This window comes from Capricornis sumatraensis, chromosome 4, assembly GCF_032405125.1.
Source record: "Capricornis sumatraensis isolate serow.1 chromosome 4, serow.2, whole genome shotgun sequence".
Taxonomy (NCBI): domain Eukaryota; kingdom Metazoa; phylum Chordata; class Mammalia; order Artiodactyla; family Bovidae; genus Capricornis; species Capricornis sumatraensis.
Window position 1 is genome coordinate 91,028,821 of NC_091072.1, and position 16,652 is coordinate 91,045,472.

General features: G+C 40.9%; 1 non-coding gene across 1 annotated transcript; it reads right to left on the bottom strand.

The window, feature by feature from the left end:
* Positions 1–1,256: 1,256 nt before the first annotated feature.
* TRNAE-UUC (transfer RNA glutamic acid (anticodon UUC)) lies at positions 1,257–1,328 on the bottom strand. Its single transcript has one exon. It is a non-coding gene; the product is annotated as a tRNA-Glu (tRNA).
* Between the last annotated feature and the right edge of the window lie 15,324 nt (positions 1,329–16,652).

The following is a 16,652-nucleotide window of genomic DNA, read 5'->3' on the forward strand; positions in this document are numbered from 1 at the left end:
ACTCAATATGCCAGCAAATTTGGAAAACTCAGCAGTGGCCACAGGACTGGAAAAGGTCAGTTTTCATTCCAATCCCAAAGCCACAGACTACATTTCTCTATTCCACACTCATCTAGATGAGGCCATGTGAGGATGGAATGTGAATGCAATTTCGGCGTGGTGTTTCTAGAGCAAGGCTCTAGGAAGTACTGTACCTTCTCCACACTCACTTTCATCTTCTTCCAGTGTGACTCAGGTGACAACTGTTAGATCCTAGGGCAGCGGTCAGCAAACATTTTCTGTACAAATACAGAGAGCAAATAATTTAGGCTTTTCAGGGCATAATATCTCTGTTACAGCCATTCAGCTCTACCATTATAATGTTGCCACAGACAATACGTAAATGACTGGGCATGGCTATGTTTCCATAATATTTTATTTACAAAAGCAGGCAGTAGTTCAGATTTGGCCCACTGGCTATAGTTTGCTTATTCCTGCTCTAGAGAATGGTGGAACAGCCGTACTGAAAGCTGCGTATTTTCCATTCTTTTTTATCCAAATGAGAGCTTCGTTGGCATATATCTCACCCCTGCTCTGCCACTGCACATTTTCCTTTTCAGTTTGTAGACTGCCTGACCTAAAGAAGACCATGAGACCTGGTGAAGAGAAACATGCGTCACCAAGAGATCGTGGAGTTGAGGTGACTGTAGAAAGTGGATGGTACACAGGCTTAACTTTTCTGGGGAGCAGTAAGCATGTCCTACGGGTTAAAAGAAGGGTGAGCACAGATATTTGGCACTAGAGGAGCAGATTATGCTGAGAGCTAGATGAACATAAGTTTGAGTACTGTGTTCAGAGCATGGAGTTTTCCCCAGGAAGGGACAAATTTCTTTGCTGCTCTTACATCCTAGTGTGGGTAGGTGACTAATTCTCACCAAAGGAATGTTTGTAAAAATGACATGCAGCATTTCTGGGCCAAGGCTTATAAGAAGTGGATTATTTCCTTATTTTCCCATCCTCGCCCCTTCTGTTGGCTAGGTGCAGATAATAACAGTGAGGACTGACAGAATGATGGAATGACAAGACAGAAGAGCTGCCTGCTGATCAGGAATCCTGTGTATTGATATATGAGCGAGAAATTAACTTCTATGGTATTTAAATCACTTTCAAGTTTTAAGTCTGTTTCTTATGGTACCTAGTGTTACTCCAACTAATACAGAAATTAGAATAATTACTGGATTTGTTTTGGCCTCACCACAAGGCTTGTAGGATTTTATTTCCTCAAGCAGGGATTGAACCTGGGCCTCAGGAGTGAAAGTGCTGAGTCCTAACCACTGGACTACCAGGGAATTCCTGGATTCTTTATTGTTGGGAGCATTAAGTGAGGTAAAGCACTTAATACAGTCCTGGAATATTTTGATGATTAATTTTATGTGTCAACTTGACTGGGTCACTGGGTGCCTAGATATTAGGTCAAATATTTTTCTGGGTGTGTCTCTGAGGTTGTTTTTGATGTGATTAACATTTGAATCAATAGGCTGAGTAAAACAGATTGTCTTCCCTACAGTGGATGGGCCTCATCAAATCAGTTGAAGGCTTAAGTAGGATAAAAAGACTGACCCTCCCAGGAGCATGAGGGAACTCCTGCCGCCTGACTGCATAAGCTGGGGCATTGATCTCTTCCTGCCTTTGGACTTAAACATCAGCTCTTCTCAGATCTCTATCCTGTCAGCCTTCGGACTGGAATTTACACCATCAACTCTCCTGGTGCAGGCTCTCAGGCTTGGGCTGCAATTGTGCCAGTGGCTGTCCTAGATGTCTAATTTGCTGACTGCAGATATTGGGACTTCCCAGTCTGCCTAGTCATGTAAGCCAATTTCTTGTAATAAATTTCTTTCTATACACATACATCCTGTTGGTTCTGTTTCTCTGGAGAACCTTGAGTAATACACATATATTAATTGTGCAATAAATATATCGATGCATTCATTCTATTTCTTAGTAAGCAATTAAATCCTATTTTCTCGTCTGCTACTTCACATCTGCTTGCTTTTATTTCTCATTTATGTGGCAGAGGATATTTGCTTCACTCTGGCCTCTTTAAAGGGATCTTTCTTGCCCAAAGTAAGAATGCACTAAAAGCTTATAAAAGGTAGCCTTGGACATTAGCTATGGTCTCTGGAAATCATCCAGAACATATCTCGGTGTATTTTATTCCCATGCATAAATCTTTGTCATCTTCCATCATATAACAACCTTCACTGGGCAGTCTACTGCCTCGATCCAGATTTTTACTTCAGAATCTGATCTTGCATACTGAAGAATATGCATCCCCCATCTTGTGCTCCTGCCCCACGCACCCACTACTGGGCCCTGTCCACCATCCCCGTCCCACTTCCCATATCTCTTCAGAGTCCAGAATCTCTTCAGAAAATAAGATTTTTGCGCTCAGTCATTTTAAAAGTGGCTCCCTACTACATTTAGTAGAAGCTGGATATGTCCAACAGAATCAAGGACATCGTGTAGCTTCATGGATCATGCTCTTATCCAGGAACCTTTGAAACTTGACCAAATGACTTTACTATGTAAACAAATCATTGTTACCTACCCCATGTTGGAAGCTGCAGGTTGGAAAACCTATCAAGATGTCAAAAAACAAATGGGGTCCCTTGTGTGCTGTGTGCTCAGTCCCTTCACCCGTTTCCAGCTCCGTGCAACCCCATGGACTGTAGCCTCCCAGGCTCCTCTGTCCATGGGGTTATCCAGGCAAGAATACTGAAGTGGGTTGCCATGCCCTCCTCCAGGGGATCTTCCCCCTGGGGATCAAATCTGTATCTCCTGTGTCTCCTACACTGCAGGTGGATTCTTTCCCTACTGAGTCACTGAGGAAGCCCCTTGGAGTCCTTTATCCATTAAGAAAATTCCCCTTTATTTCCACCCTCTCCAGTTTAAAGATGTTAGCAACTTGAAGGCAGGAATCTTGGCTTTTTTTGCTGATGTTTTCTCAATCCCAGAAAAGCTTTTAGCACATAAACATTTGTTAAATTAGTAACTACAGATCCTTGCACCTCATATCCTTTTCTTCACCTGGAAATTTGGCCACCAGCACTACTTATACCTTCATTAGGTCTCCATTTCACTTTGCCTCATTCACTAAAAGTTATCTAAAGTGAAAAAAAGTGAAAGTGAAGTCGCTCAGTCGTGTCTGACTCTTAGCGACCCCGTGGACTGTAGCCTACCAAGGTCCTCTGTCCATAGGATTTTCCAGGCAATAGTACGGAATGGATTGCTACTTCCTTCTCCAAGGGATCTTCTCGACCCAGGGACTGAACCCCGTCTCCCGCATTGTAGACAGACGCTTTACCGTCTGAAGTTGGCAACAAATGAAGAAGCAGGGGAACTACCCTTGTGTGAAACTGTTAGTCACTCAGTCATGTCTGACTCTACGACCCTGTGGGCCATAGCCCACCAGGCTCCTTTATCCACAGGATTCTCCAGGCAAGAATACTGGAGTGGGTAGCCATTCCCTTCTCCAGAGTATCTTCCCAACCCAGGGATTGAACCCAGGTCTCTTGCATTGCTGGCAGATCCTTTACTGTCTGAGCCAGCGGATCATTACCTTTGCGTAGTTAGTTCCAATGTGTGACTAAACAATGGATCTAGCACCTGGTTCCAGCAAAGCAGACATATTTACTTTCATTGCTCAAAGCTAAGGATTTCTGCAAGTTCAAAGACACTAATTGTGGTGTCTCAGACCAACTCCCACTAGTGCAGTGGGGTCCTGTTAGGATTAGTAATGCTTAGGATGACAATATCATCTGAGACAATTACTCTCATTAATACTAATCTAGAGAGCTGGTTATAGACCACCTCTATAATATTTTGATGAGCATGAAGAAGTAAGACTTTCATGCAATCTACAGCTTTGGGCAAAGCAGAAAGAATAAGTGATGACAGCTTTGCAGAAACACCTCAACCAACTCACGTATTTGGTGACAACTATTCAGCTGGTCCAGCATCCCTGCCTTCCAATGAGTCATAAAGGGGATACTCTATGGCTTTCTGGAATGGAAGGTTCCTTTATGCACATGAATTTTAATGAATACTCGGCTCAGTGTTACAGCTGGGTCATCCTATTCTGTCTAAAATAGATGAGTCAATGATTTCTGAAAAAGTGACTGCTATTTTAACATGTTCTACAGAATCAAGAATACCAGTTTGTTCCAAGATTTTTGTGGCTATAAGATTTCTAGGGTTTTCTGGTGATCTACCTCTCATGTCTCCAGGCCAATGGTTCTCCAAGTGTATTTTCCACACTAGCACCATTATTTCAGAACCTATTACAAATTTGCAATTTCAGGCTTTATCTCAGACCTACTTAATCAGAAACTCTGGTGGGCAAGTTCAACAATGTGTGTTTAATAAGCCCTTCAGATAAATCTGATACTTGCTTAAATTTGAGAACCACTAGCTGAGATTCATGGGGTCGCAAAAAGTCAGACACGACTGAGAGACTGAACTGAATTGAACTGACCTGAACTGAACTTGACTATACTTTGGAATTCTTTACACGGAACAAAGGGTTTTATTGGCACCTAGACATGACTGTGACCTCACAGTCATTGAAAATCTCATCCTTTCAGTTCTAAACCTTACCTACTCTGGTTCTTCATTAGCTTTGATGATACGTTATTGGAGGAAAGAACATTCTTTCAGAAGCAGATCTAAGCTCCGGTGGCCTCTGCCCTGTGATTCTTCTAGAAGTTGATCTCAGCCTAGGCCAATTACTCTACGTGGGAACAAGCAGTATTAGGGGTTACGGCTACCTTTAAAATGTGTGGGCACGTCCCTAAGGGCCCCTAAATGATGTCTGAGACAACCATGTATAATGGAGGCAAATGTACACTGTTTATGCTGATTGAAATAGACCCATTCAAGCTGACACCTGAATCAAATGCTCAGCAAACAGATCTGCCTGACTTTAGTATGAAAAACAGAATGTCCGCGGGCAGAAGACTCAACCCCAGGAAATCCTCTGGCACCTGAAGATAATGTGCCCAGGCAGCAGTGCTGGGCAGAAATCCAGTTCTACATTCTGGTGGCCCTTCAGCCATGAAGTATGGTAAACCTTTGCATCCAGACCAAGTATGTCTAATGCACAGAAACCCTTTCAAATTTATAATGCAGTCCATCACGATTTTTGATGGTATCTAACTTGATCTGAAACCCTCTTTCTAATCCTTCCCTGTCATATCTATAATGAGTCAAGGGACCGCTGGACATGCTCACAAACCCTAATGTCCCCGCAATATCATCACCTTCACTTCTCCAACCTCCCCTTTTCCCCGTAGCCACACCTTCATCTATAGATGGGCACCTTCTCCATGAACACGACACATTTCCTTTTCTATATGCATCCCCCACCCTAATAGGCCTGTCTCTGCACAACACTCCCGCTATTTTGTCCATTTTTTCTGTCTTTTGTGGCTTAGTTGTCTGGCTTATATTTGTCATCCTTTGTCTGTCTTTTCAGCGCTAATTTATTGCAAATATTGCCTGAACACCTAGTATACATCCGGGGCTTCCCCAGGGGCTCAGTGGGTAAAGAATCTGCCTGCAATGCAACAGACAAAAGAGACACGGGTTCAATCCCTGGGTTGAAAAGATCCCCTGGAGAAGGCAATGGCAACTGACTCCAGTATTCTTGCCTGGAAAATCCCATGGATGGAGGAGTCTGGCGGGCTACTGTCCATGGGGTTGCAAAGAGTCGGACGTGACAGAGTACGACGCACAACAGCTATACATCCAGCATTAAGAACATAGAAATAAATAAGGTTATTTCTTCCTGCCCCACTCTATTTTTGAACCCCTTTATTGAGTACTTGCTATGCACCAGGCCCTAGGATGATAGATTTGTATACACGAACAACATTGAACATGTTGGCCTTAGACCAGAATTTTTCTCAATTGTAAATACTACAGTACTCCACAATCCATGGTTGGTTGACTCTGTGGATGCCAAATGATGGCTAGGAGGAAACAAACAGGATATGAACATCTGATTCTAAGTTATACATGGATTTTCAAGCGTGCAGAGGATCAGTGCCCCAACACCTGCATTATTCAAGGATCAACTGCATATGATTTTTTCCTTTAACATATGAGGCATGTAAAATTAATGTTTTATTTTAGAGATAAGTCATTTAAGGCTCAGATAAGTAATTTTGTCAAGGTTATATAGCTGGTCATTGGAAGGCTTTGGATGACATCAAGGCTCATAAGTATCATGAAATACATATTAGCTGCTCTAACATAGCCATTCCACTTCTTAGTGACAATTTGTTCAGCTTCTCTCCAAAATAGTGACTCCATCCTATCATGAGCCCTTCAGATAAGTTCAAGTTAGCTGGGTAAACAAGTTTGAGAAGAGCAAGAAGAGCCCATTAGCTTACATGGATGGAACTAACGGGCTTGGTTTTATGTCATCTACTGGGATCAACAACTCAACTAATTTTGTTCTCCAGCTTCTGTTTCACTTCATATCATCTAACAACACTTTTGAATAATCTAACTTGGATAGACTAGCATTTTCCCTCAGATCTTGGCATGTGTCCTCAGGCGCTTTGCATCTTGCCAGTGGCCAAGTTACATTTCCAGGCTGTTAGTACTACAGGAATGACTAGTTTTTGATCAACCTTCCCCCCAGTGAAAGAACTGGTTAGATAGAAAATTATATAACTTAAAAAATATTCAAATTTTAAAAACATTTTTTTAAAAACGTAATTCTTCTGGAAAACTGTGGAGAAGTTTGACTTTGCTTGAATTTAACAAGATTACAATCCTGCTAAGTCATTCCTGCAAGACAAACTTTTACACAGCCAGTGTGGAGTTGTGGACCATTCCATCTCTGGACAACTCTTAATTATACTGATTCTACTAAATCTGAACTGTGTTTTGCTTTGTGTTGTTTAATCCTTTGTGGTCATGTAAATGAAAACTATCTCTTTTTGCATAGTACTGTCAAATATTTTAATCATCTGTCATGTTCCTTGCTGTGGCCAGGAAACCCTCTCACCCCCGGGTCTTCTCTGTTTGGCTAAACTTCCCCTAGTTCATTCAACTTTTCTTATACCAGTCTCATCCTTATATCAGGGTCACCTTCTAAATGTTCTCATCAGTCTAAATCTCTGCTAAGTATAGCATCCAGATTACTACATGATCTTTTGGAACCATCTTTCTTTTAAATGTGATTATGAAATATTCCAAACAACACACATAAAGAATAGTATAAATAACACCTATTTACGTACTGCTGCTGCTGCTGCTAAGTCGCTTCAGTCGTGTCCGACTCTGTGCTACCCCAGAGACGGCAGCCCACCAGGCTCCGCTGTCCCTGGGATTCTCCAGGCAAGAACACTGGAGTGGGTTGCCATTTCCTTCTCCAGAGCATGAAAGTGAAAAGTGAAAGTGAAGCTGTTCAGTCGTGTCCAACTCTTAGCGACCCCATGAACTGGAGGCTACCAGGCCCCTCTGTCCATGGGATTTTCCAGGCAAGAGTACTTGAGTGGGGTGCCATTGCCTTCTCCGACTAGCCAAGTTTAAATAGAGTATTATCAAATGATGACGCCTCCTAAGTATTCTCCCTTTCAGCCTCCCCTTCTTATCCTCTAGAGGTAATCACTGGAGGTTATCATAACAAACAGAATGATAATCACTGTTTTCCATTCCAGTGTATTTTCTTATGCCACCAAAAATCATTTTATGTTGTCTATGCCATCTCAAGCTGATAACTATCAATCTTTTTTTAATTAATTAATTTTAATTGGAAGCTAATTACTTTACAATATTGTGGTGATTTTTGCCATGCATTTCAATCTTGTTTTTATAAACCTTCCAGAAGAGAGTTAGTGATATAGCTCTTAATCTCTGTTTACAGTTTTTCATTATCATTCCTCTCAATGATTTTTTAAAAATGTTTAACTTAAATTCTTACTATATTAATTAAGACGATTAAATCTAGAATGGGCAACAATGGAGATGAGGACACTTGTTCCCCACCTTCTGATGTAATACTTTCATATAACTTGAAGGCATGTTTTAAATGTTTTATGTAAATATCTCTTCACCAGTCTAGATAGGTACTAAATATGATCACTTTGTGTTTTCTTTTCAGGAAGTTTGAGACTTGAAAACTATAATCTTTTCCCATTATCAGAAGTAATATTAGTTTGGTAGTCTAAGCCTCTCTTGGAAGATCAAAATTTCCCCCATTCCTCTGTGGTCCTGGAAGTCTATTAATAGGTTAATCTTCAAGTTGGATCGAGCAGATATCCACATAAGCTTTCCTGAAGAGCCTTAAACTTGGACATATAACATATTGTCTGTTTTAAAGTGGGAATTGACTAAATTTTCCCGTATTTAGGGACTGTTGATTCTGCTGAAATCTCGAATTTTTCAAAGGACTTGATTAATAAAATAGAATATGTAGGGAGATGATAGGCAGCTTAGATCTATTTTTTAACACTGTAGCTTCAAGAATATTATGAATACAAATTTTAGAATATTTTCAATTTTCTGTTATTTTAAATAGACCCTTCAGGGAATTGGTGTTTGATTTAGATGCTGTTGCAATTGAAATAAAACTAATTTTGAAAGTGTTGTTTTTCCATATTAAAGAAAAATGGTTTTAATGTCTATTACTATATGGATTCTGTCATTAGTCAGAAGGCAACAGACAAATCTCTTCTGGCAGATTATACATAGAGAAAGAAGTTAAATATAGTTTATACCCTCTAGAAAGATTATATTTGAACATTTAATGTTAAATAATCTGAAAATGTACATATCTCTGTAGTCATCAGAGCAGAATGCTAATCAAATGAATTCTATAGTTTTAGTATTCGTAATGAAGTTGTACCCTTAATTTGTCCAAAAGAGAAGCCTATGAAACAGAATAAACAATTTCTAGAAAAAATTTTAAATTAGTCACAAATGCAAATAATAGAATTAAATAACCATGATTTCTCCCCCTTTAAAAAATTATTAAAATATAGAAATTAATTAACCAATTCCTACATATTCTTAAACAACAAAAATTAACAAGTGCTGTTAAACATTTTAGCTTCGGTTTTTAAATTTAATAAAGGAAATAAAATATTTCAAATGAAGCTAAAATTACCGTTGTCTCCCCGACTCAGTTCCAGTCGCCTCTTTTCCTTCTCAGAGGCGATTTCTACTTCACTATCATTCATGTGACGTGTATCCTTTAGTTCACGTTTTATACTGTTCACTGACAAAAAACACCCAACTTACAATTGAGAATTATTTAGTGGACATCTTAAGGACTTAAGCTTGGGAGGCAGTCTCTCAGAATAGCCCTGAGGGACTGCTCTGGAGAGGTAAGGGGGGACCTGGGATATGAAGGAGTTTTGAAACAAAAACTGGTCAAAAGATTACTGTTAATTAAAGAAAACCAGATATCTCAACTTAATGAATTTAACACTTTTCTATATGTAGGAAGATGCAAGAATCTGGGCTCATTGAAATCATTCCTTTGGTAGGCACCTCAGCTCTCTAAGGCCAGTACCCTGCTTGGGTTTGTTTGTTTGTTGTTTTTGATGTTGTTGTTGTTGTTTATCCTAAGCCCCTCAGGATCTGGTGGGGGAGAGTATGCCTCAGTGGCTGATGGCTCAAGGGCCACAACATACTTTGTTTACTGTTACGGCAGGTGACATTCTTTGTCTACAATACTCACTACATTTATGTGCTCCTTCCATTTAGTTTTCATTTACATAAATGTTTTCATATAGTATTTATCATTTCTGAAACTTTTTTTTTTACCATCCTGTTATGTAGAACTATTAATGTTAATTAGTATAGATCTAGGTCATTCATTGGAATTGCTGTGTATATTTCATATCATAACACAGTTTATTTTTTCATTAATGGAAAGTTTGGTCGATTCTAATAGTTTGCTGTTTTAAACATGCTGCTGTTGACATCTTTTACATTTTGCCTTGTGTCTTGTGCTGGAGTTTCCCCAGAAATACATGCTGTTGCATGGGTGCAATTACCAAAACACTCTCCGCATCAGTTGTACCATCTACAGCTCCACCCAGTGTTCTTGTTTCTCTTCATCTTCTCCGGGATATGGAGTGTCAGGGCAGTGAACACCTGTCATTCATTTTGGCTACCCAGCACCCTAAAGATCCTGTTATACTTGGAGAATCGCCAGTTATGAGTCTCTACCTCCCACTATAGCCATCAAGAAGAAGACTCTCCTTCCCACCCTCCCTAGATTGTTGGTCAGACTCACTCACACCAGATCATGAATGGAAAACCAGTGATTTTACAGGAAACACGTGCTCCTTGGAATTCACTCCCACGGGCAGCAGTGACATTGGTATTCTGTGTCCTGGTATTGGTGACACGAACAGTTGTTGATATTTAGGATTTCTGAATGGCTGTGGAGTTTTCAGTGACCTGGATTGGTGTGTTTTCTATTAGATAAATGAATTCACCTCTCACCAGGGTTGACCCGAGAAACACGCTGCTATGTTGAAACCATTGTTTCTTGACAGACTAGCTGTGTTCAGTTCAGTTTAGTTGCTCAGTCTTGTCCGATTCTTTGAGACTGCATGAACTGCAGCAAGCCAGGCCTCTCCGTCCATCACCAACTCCTGGAGTTTACTCAAATACATGTCCATTGAGTCGGTGCTGCCATCCAACCATCTCACCCTCTGTCGTCCCCTTCTCCTCCTGCCCTCAATCTTTCCCAGTGTCAGGGTCTTTTCAGATGAGTCAGTTCTTTGCATCAGGTGGCCAAAATATTGGAGCTTCAGCTTCAGCATCAGTCCTTCCAATGAATATTCAGGACTGATTTCCTTTAGGATGGACTGGCTGGATCTCCTTGCAGTCCAAGGGACTCTCAAGAGTCTTCTCCAACACCACAGTTCAAAAGCATCAATTCTTCAGCATATAGCTTTCTTCACAGTCCAACTCTCACATCCATACATGACCACTGGAAAAACCATAGCCTTGACTAGACAGACCTTTGTTGACAAAGTAATGTCTCTGCTTTTCAGTATGCTGTCTAGGTTGGTCATAACTTTTCTTCCAAGGAGTAAGCGTCTTTTAATTTCATGGCTGCAATCACCATCTGCAGTGATTTTGGAGCCCCCCAAAATAAAGTCTGACACTGTTTCCACTGTTTCCCCATCTATTTGCCATGAAGTGATGGGACCAGATGCCATGGTCTTAGTTTTCTGAATGTTGAGTTTTAAGCCAACTTTTTCACTCTCCTCTTTCACTTTCATCAAGAGGCTCCTTAGTTCTTCTCTTTCTGTGTAACCTCAGGCAAACTAAGCCATCAGTCTCCACTTCCCATTCTACAATGCGTAGGAAATAATGACACCTATTTTATAGGGTTGTTGTGAAGATTAAATGAGCAAATACATATAAAGCACTTAGAACTGTACCTACACACAAAACAGTGGGTGAATGTTAGCTATAATGGTTTAATACATTCTTTTTCTGTTTAAACTGTGGTTGGTTTCTATAGTTTGCAACTGCAGCACCATGTCTGATCTATTCAGATGCTTTTATTTTTTCTAACTTGATGGATGTGAAATCATATCTTATGAATTTTATTGCATATTCCTTAATGCTAGTGAGTCTAAGTTTGGTTTTTTCTTCTTGTTTATTGGTCATTTGAACTCCATCTGTGAATCTCTTGTTCGTAGCCTTTGTGCATTTTCTACGGGGTTATCTTTCTTTTTCTTATTGAATTGCTGCTGTCTATATATTCTGGGTACTAAACCTTTGCTTTATGTGCTGCAAATAGCTACTCCCAGTCTGTCCCTTGCCTTTAACTTTGTTTATAGTGTCTTTTATCATGCTGAAGCTTTAAATTTTGATGTGATCCAATTTATTACACTTTTCTTTTTATCAGTTAGGTTTTTTGTGCCTCATTGAAATTCTTTCCTATCCTGAGGCCATAAATATATTATCCTGTTTTTCCTTCTAGGAGATTGAAAGCATTCTTTTTTTTTTTTTTTTAACTTTTCAGTGTTTACACTATATAGACCATGATTATTTTAAATAAATAATAGATTATAGCAATAATAACTTTCCATTATTTCTCAGCTGCTAGCTTACTAGCAAGGAATGTAACAGAATTGTCTGTTCAGAAATTTTAGAGCCATTTTACTAAAACACAGGAAGCAAAGAGGTTGACTCTCAGGAAAGACTTATAATACAAGCTGACGGGAGTCTAGTTTTTTAGGACCTTACTTAGTATCGAGTGAGTATACTATTTTGCCTTTTTAAAGCTCTTCCAATTGCATGCAGACACCCCTCACACATGTTTTAAATATATCTCACAAAACATAGATCAGCACTTAGGAGGTAGTGCTTATGTCAGACTAAGATGAGTTTTCATTTTCCCTAAGGCAGGTGTCCCCACCCTCCAGGATCTTATGCCTGCTGATCTGAAGTGGAGATGATATAATAATAACAGAAGTGGGATTTCCCAGTGGTTCAATGGTTGATGATTCAGCTGCCAATGTAGGGGACGTGGGTTTGATCCGTGGTCTGGGAGGATTCTACATGCTGTGGAGCAACTAAAGCTAATACACCACAGCTACTGAGCTTGCGCTCTAGACTCCAAGAGTTGCAGTCTCTGAGCCTGCTCCGCTAGAGGCCGTGAACCACAACAAAGAGTAACCCTCGCTCATCACAACTAGAGAAAGTCCTCACAAAACAATGATGACCTAGTGCAGCCAAAGATAATTTTTTTAAAAAATTGAAATACAGTGCACAATAAATATAATGCACTCGAATCTTCCCGAAACCACCCCCCTCCTCCAGTCTGTGGAATAATTATCTTTCACAAAACCAGTCCCTGGTGCCAAAAAGGTTGGGGACCACTGCCCAAAGGGAATTCTAGGCTGAAAGGGTTAAGAACTGAATGAAACAGCAGCATAGGGGAAGCTTCTGGAGCTTAAAGCTGTCAACAGCCTTGCTCTAGCCCTGCTCATGATCGGCACAATGTCCTCGAGCCTCTGCATCAGTGCTCTCGGCTGAGGCTTGAAATGGATTGTGTCATTTTAAATTAATCAATTCCAAACTTCTTTCCATATCTATTTTGGCCCAGAATAGATGTCTGGTGTTTCAAATTCTATCCACCACTCGAGTAAAAATGACTGTCTTCATTTGCTGCCATATCTCTCACCCAGGAGTCCATATGAAGCTGAATTTTGGGCACATAAAATATAAATATTCATTTACTTAAAACTAGGTTAGTTTTGCTTAAAGCTGAAATCAGCTGGGGCACCACAGTGTAGTGGGAAGGACCAAGCCAAGACCTCTGCAGCTACGTAGTGCCAGTCTGCCCTGGGCTTAAAGTCCTACAAGTAGATATTGAGTTGGCCAAAAAGTTTGTTTGGGTTTTTCTACAAAAAACCCAAGAGATTGAGTATTGTTACCCAATACTTGAGACTTATACTAATGGGTGAAGGCATTTATTTTCAAAGGCTAGGATCCATTAGAAACAGCTGGAGAGTTTCTGAAAGTAAAGACTGTGGTTTGGTAGGTCCAGAATGAGGGCCAGGCATCTGCATTTTTACATGCATGCCTAATAAAGAGAGTCCATGAATCTCTTTGAGGAAATAGAGGTTATGTTAGTTCATCTCTCGGAATCTTCTGTTGAATTCTAAACACCCCAGAACAGGGTAATACGTTATATGTTAATGTGAACCAATGATCAGTTTTGCTAGTCATTTAAGAACGTTGACAGAGAGGGATCTGGAAAGGAGGTTTTGGTGGGTCAGAAGGATGAAAGTACCAGGAAAGGCACAAGAAACTTGTGGACTCTGCACAGAGATGGGTTAGTGGTCATGTCTCACTGGCTGATTCAGCCTTTTCAGCTGTGCCTATCAGTGCGCCTTTGTTCTGCACCCTCTTCTCAAGCTACATTCTCTCCTAAGCTGATCTCACATTAATGGGCCAATTTTATCATATGTAAATTGTTTCTCAGTAAAGTTGCTTGGTTTTGTTAAAAGCTTATTGTATTCTGCAAAAGACAAAGTTAGGGAACTCAAAAAGATGGGGTAAATAGAACATAACCAAAATGAAGCCCCCACACCCAAAAACATCCCCCCCACAAAAAAATACACACACATACCCCCCCAAAAAAAAAACAACAACAAAAATGCACAAAGAACTTTAAAAAAGAAAAAAAAAGGGATAACAGAGTATAAGACATGTGGACTAGGCCAGAAGATCTAACCACATGTGATTGGAATCCCACAAGGAGAAAAGAGAACAGGGCAGTAGCAATATTTGAATAAATAATTGTGCAGTTTCTGAAACTGGTTTAAAAAAAAAATCCACAGACTTAGGAATCTCAGTGAATCCAAAGCAATATAAATAACAAAGCAAACTACATCTTGGTATATCATAATCAAACTGCTGAACACCAAAGATGTTTTTAAAAAACTTAAAAACACTGCAATCTCTCTTACCTGCATTTTGAACAGTGGTTCTGGAAGGAATGGATGGGAGAGGAGAAAGTGTTGAGAGAATCTGGACCAAGTGATGACCTTCTCATGACTGCTGATCGACCTGCTGCTGCTGCTGCTGCTGCTGCTAAGTCGCTTCAGTCGTGTCCGACTCTGTGCGACCCCAGAGACGGCAGCCCCTCAGGCTCCCCCGTCCCTGGGATTCTCCAGGCAAGAACACTGGAGTGGGTTGCCATTTCCTTCTCCAATGCATGAAAGTGAAAAGTGAAAGGGAAGCCACTGAGTCGTGTCCAACTCTACGTGATCCTATGGACTGCAGCCCACCAGGCTCCTCTGTCCATGGGATTTCCAGGCAAGAGTACTAGAGTGGGGTGCCATCGCCTTCTCCAGGTGACAGACCCAGTATAAAAGAAAAGCCTTCAGTTTTCCACCTCCTGTGTAGGAAAAAAGGCAGTTCTTCCTACTGTTTCTTCATCCTTTATCCTACTGTTTCATCTTGTGCATCTCTTTTACTGCTCACATAGGACACTTCACTTCTGACACTCTAGTCTCCAAAAGTGAGAGGGTTTTCCCCACAGCAACAAGTCTCTGACACCAGCTGGGTGTCCTGCAATCTAACTCCATCTGACACCATCTACCCAGAGCTGCCATCAGACCCCTGGGAAGGACTCAGTCCCACAAGACTCATCCCTGCCCCCACTTCAGATGCCAGTCAAAACTTAGGTTATCACCTGTGCTTCTGAGTGGCTACAGATCAAATGTTTCAGTGACCCCTCCTCAGGTTCAATTACTTTGCTACAGCGGTGCACAGAACTCAGGGAAACACATTTGCCAGGTTATTAAAGGATGTGATAAAGGATGAAGTGATACATAGGGTGAAGTCTAGGAAGGTCCTGAGCACAGAAGCTTCTTTTTATCCCCGGGGAGTTGGGGTGTGTGATCATCCCGGCGTGGATATGTTCACCCAATGGGAATCTGTCTGAACTCTGTACTTCTAGGGGTTTTATGGAGGTTTCCCTGTATAGGCATGATAGATCATTAACTCCATTTTCAGTCCTTCTCACGTCTCAAGAGAATGGGGGAGGGGTGAGGCTGAAGTAACCAGTGTTCATCCAAGAACCCACCCAGAGTCACCTTATTAGGCAACAAAAGACATCCCTATCGCTCCTATCACAGTGCCAGGTGCTGGGATCGAAGACCAAATACTAGAGCAAAAGATGCTCATAGGGCTCTGATCACTCAGGAAATTAGAAGGTTTCAGGAGTTCTGTGCTAAGCAGTGGGGGCAGAGAACAATCCATCTGTTTTCTATTATGTCACACCTGGTTGGTATCCACCATGGTTAAATAGGGGTCATAGAAATGGAGCTGAAAAGAAGAGCACTCTCAAAGCCAGGTTGGCACATGTCTTCTGGCTAGCCATGTCCAGCCTCAAGGATCTGGTGAATGTAAGTTTGCTTGGAGTGCACTTTGGTAACAATGCTGAAATTTATACTCATTGATTTAAGCCAATCACAGAGGCTACTAGTAATAAAATGATGAATCACACAGTCAAGTTGGGGGTAGGGGAGGATTAACTCCACAGGGACCTCACCTGATGCACATTAATAAAATAGCTTCCCGAACAGAGGAAAGCAAGATGCCTTAGAACAACATACAGCTGGGTTTGAATTCTAGCTCTAGCACTGACTGATCATATGACTCTGAGACTTTGCCAGGTTTGATGTCTTCATCTGGCAAATGGAGATAGTATTTATCTTGGAAAGATCCTTGAGAAGGTTAGATGAGAATATCAATTTTGATATAAATAGAGGGGGCTTCCCAGGGCACAGTAGTAGAGGATCCACCCGCCTATGCAGAAGATGCAGGTTCTATCCCTGAGTCAGGAAGATCCCTTGGAGAAGGAATGGGAATCCACTTTAGTACTCTTTCCTGGAGAATCCCGTGGACAGAGGAGCCTGCAGGCTACAGTCCTGGGGATTGCAAAGAAATGGACACTTCTGAGCACACACACACATAAATGTATAAAATAGATGAGAATTTACATAATCCTGGCATATTGGGTTGTCTACAACATTCGTTTATCTTCGACTAGAAAATAAGAGGGTTCAAATCCCCAGAATCCATTTTTTGATACCACATCATGGTGGCATAGC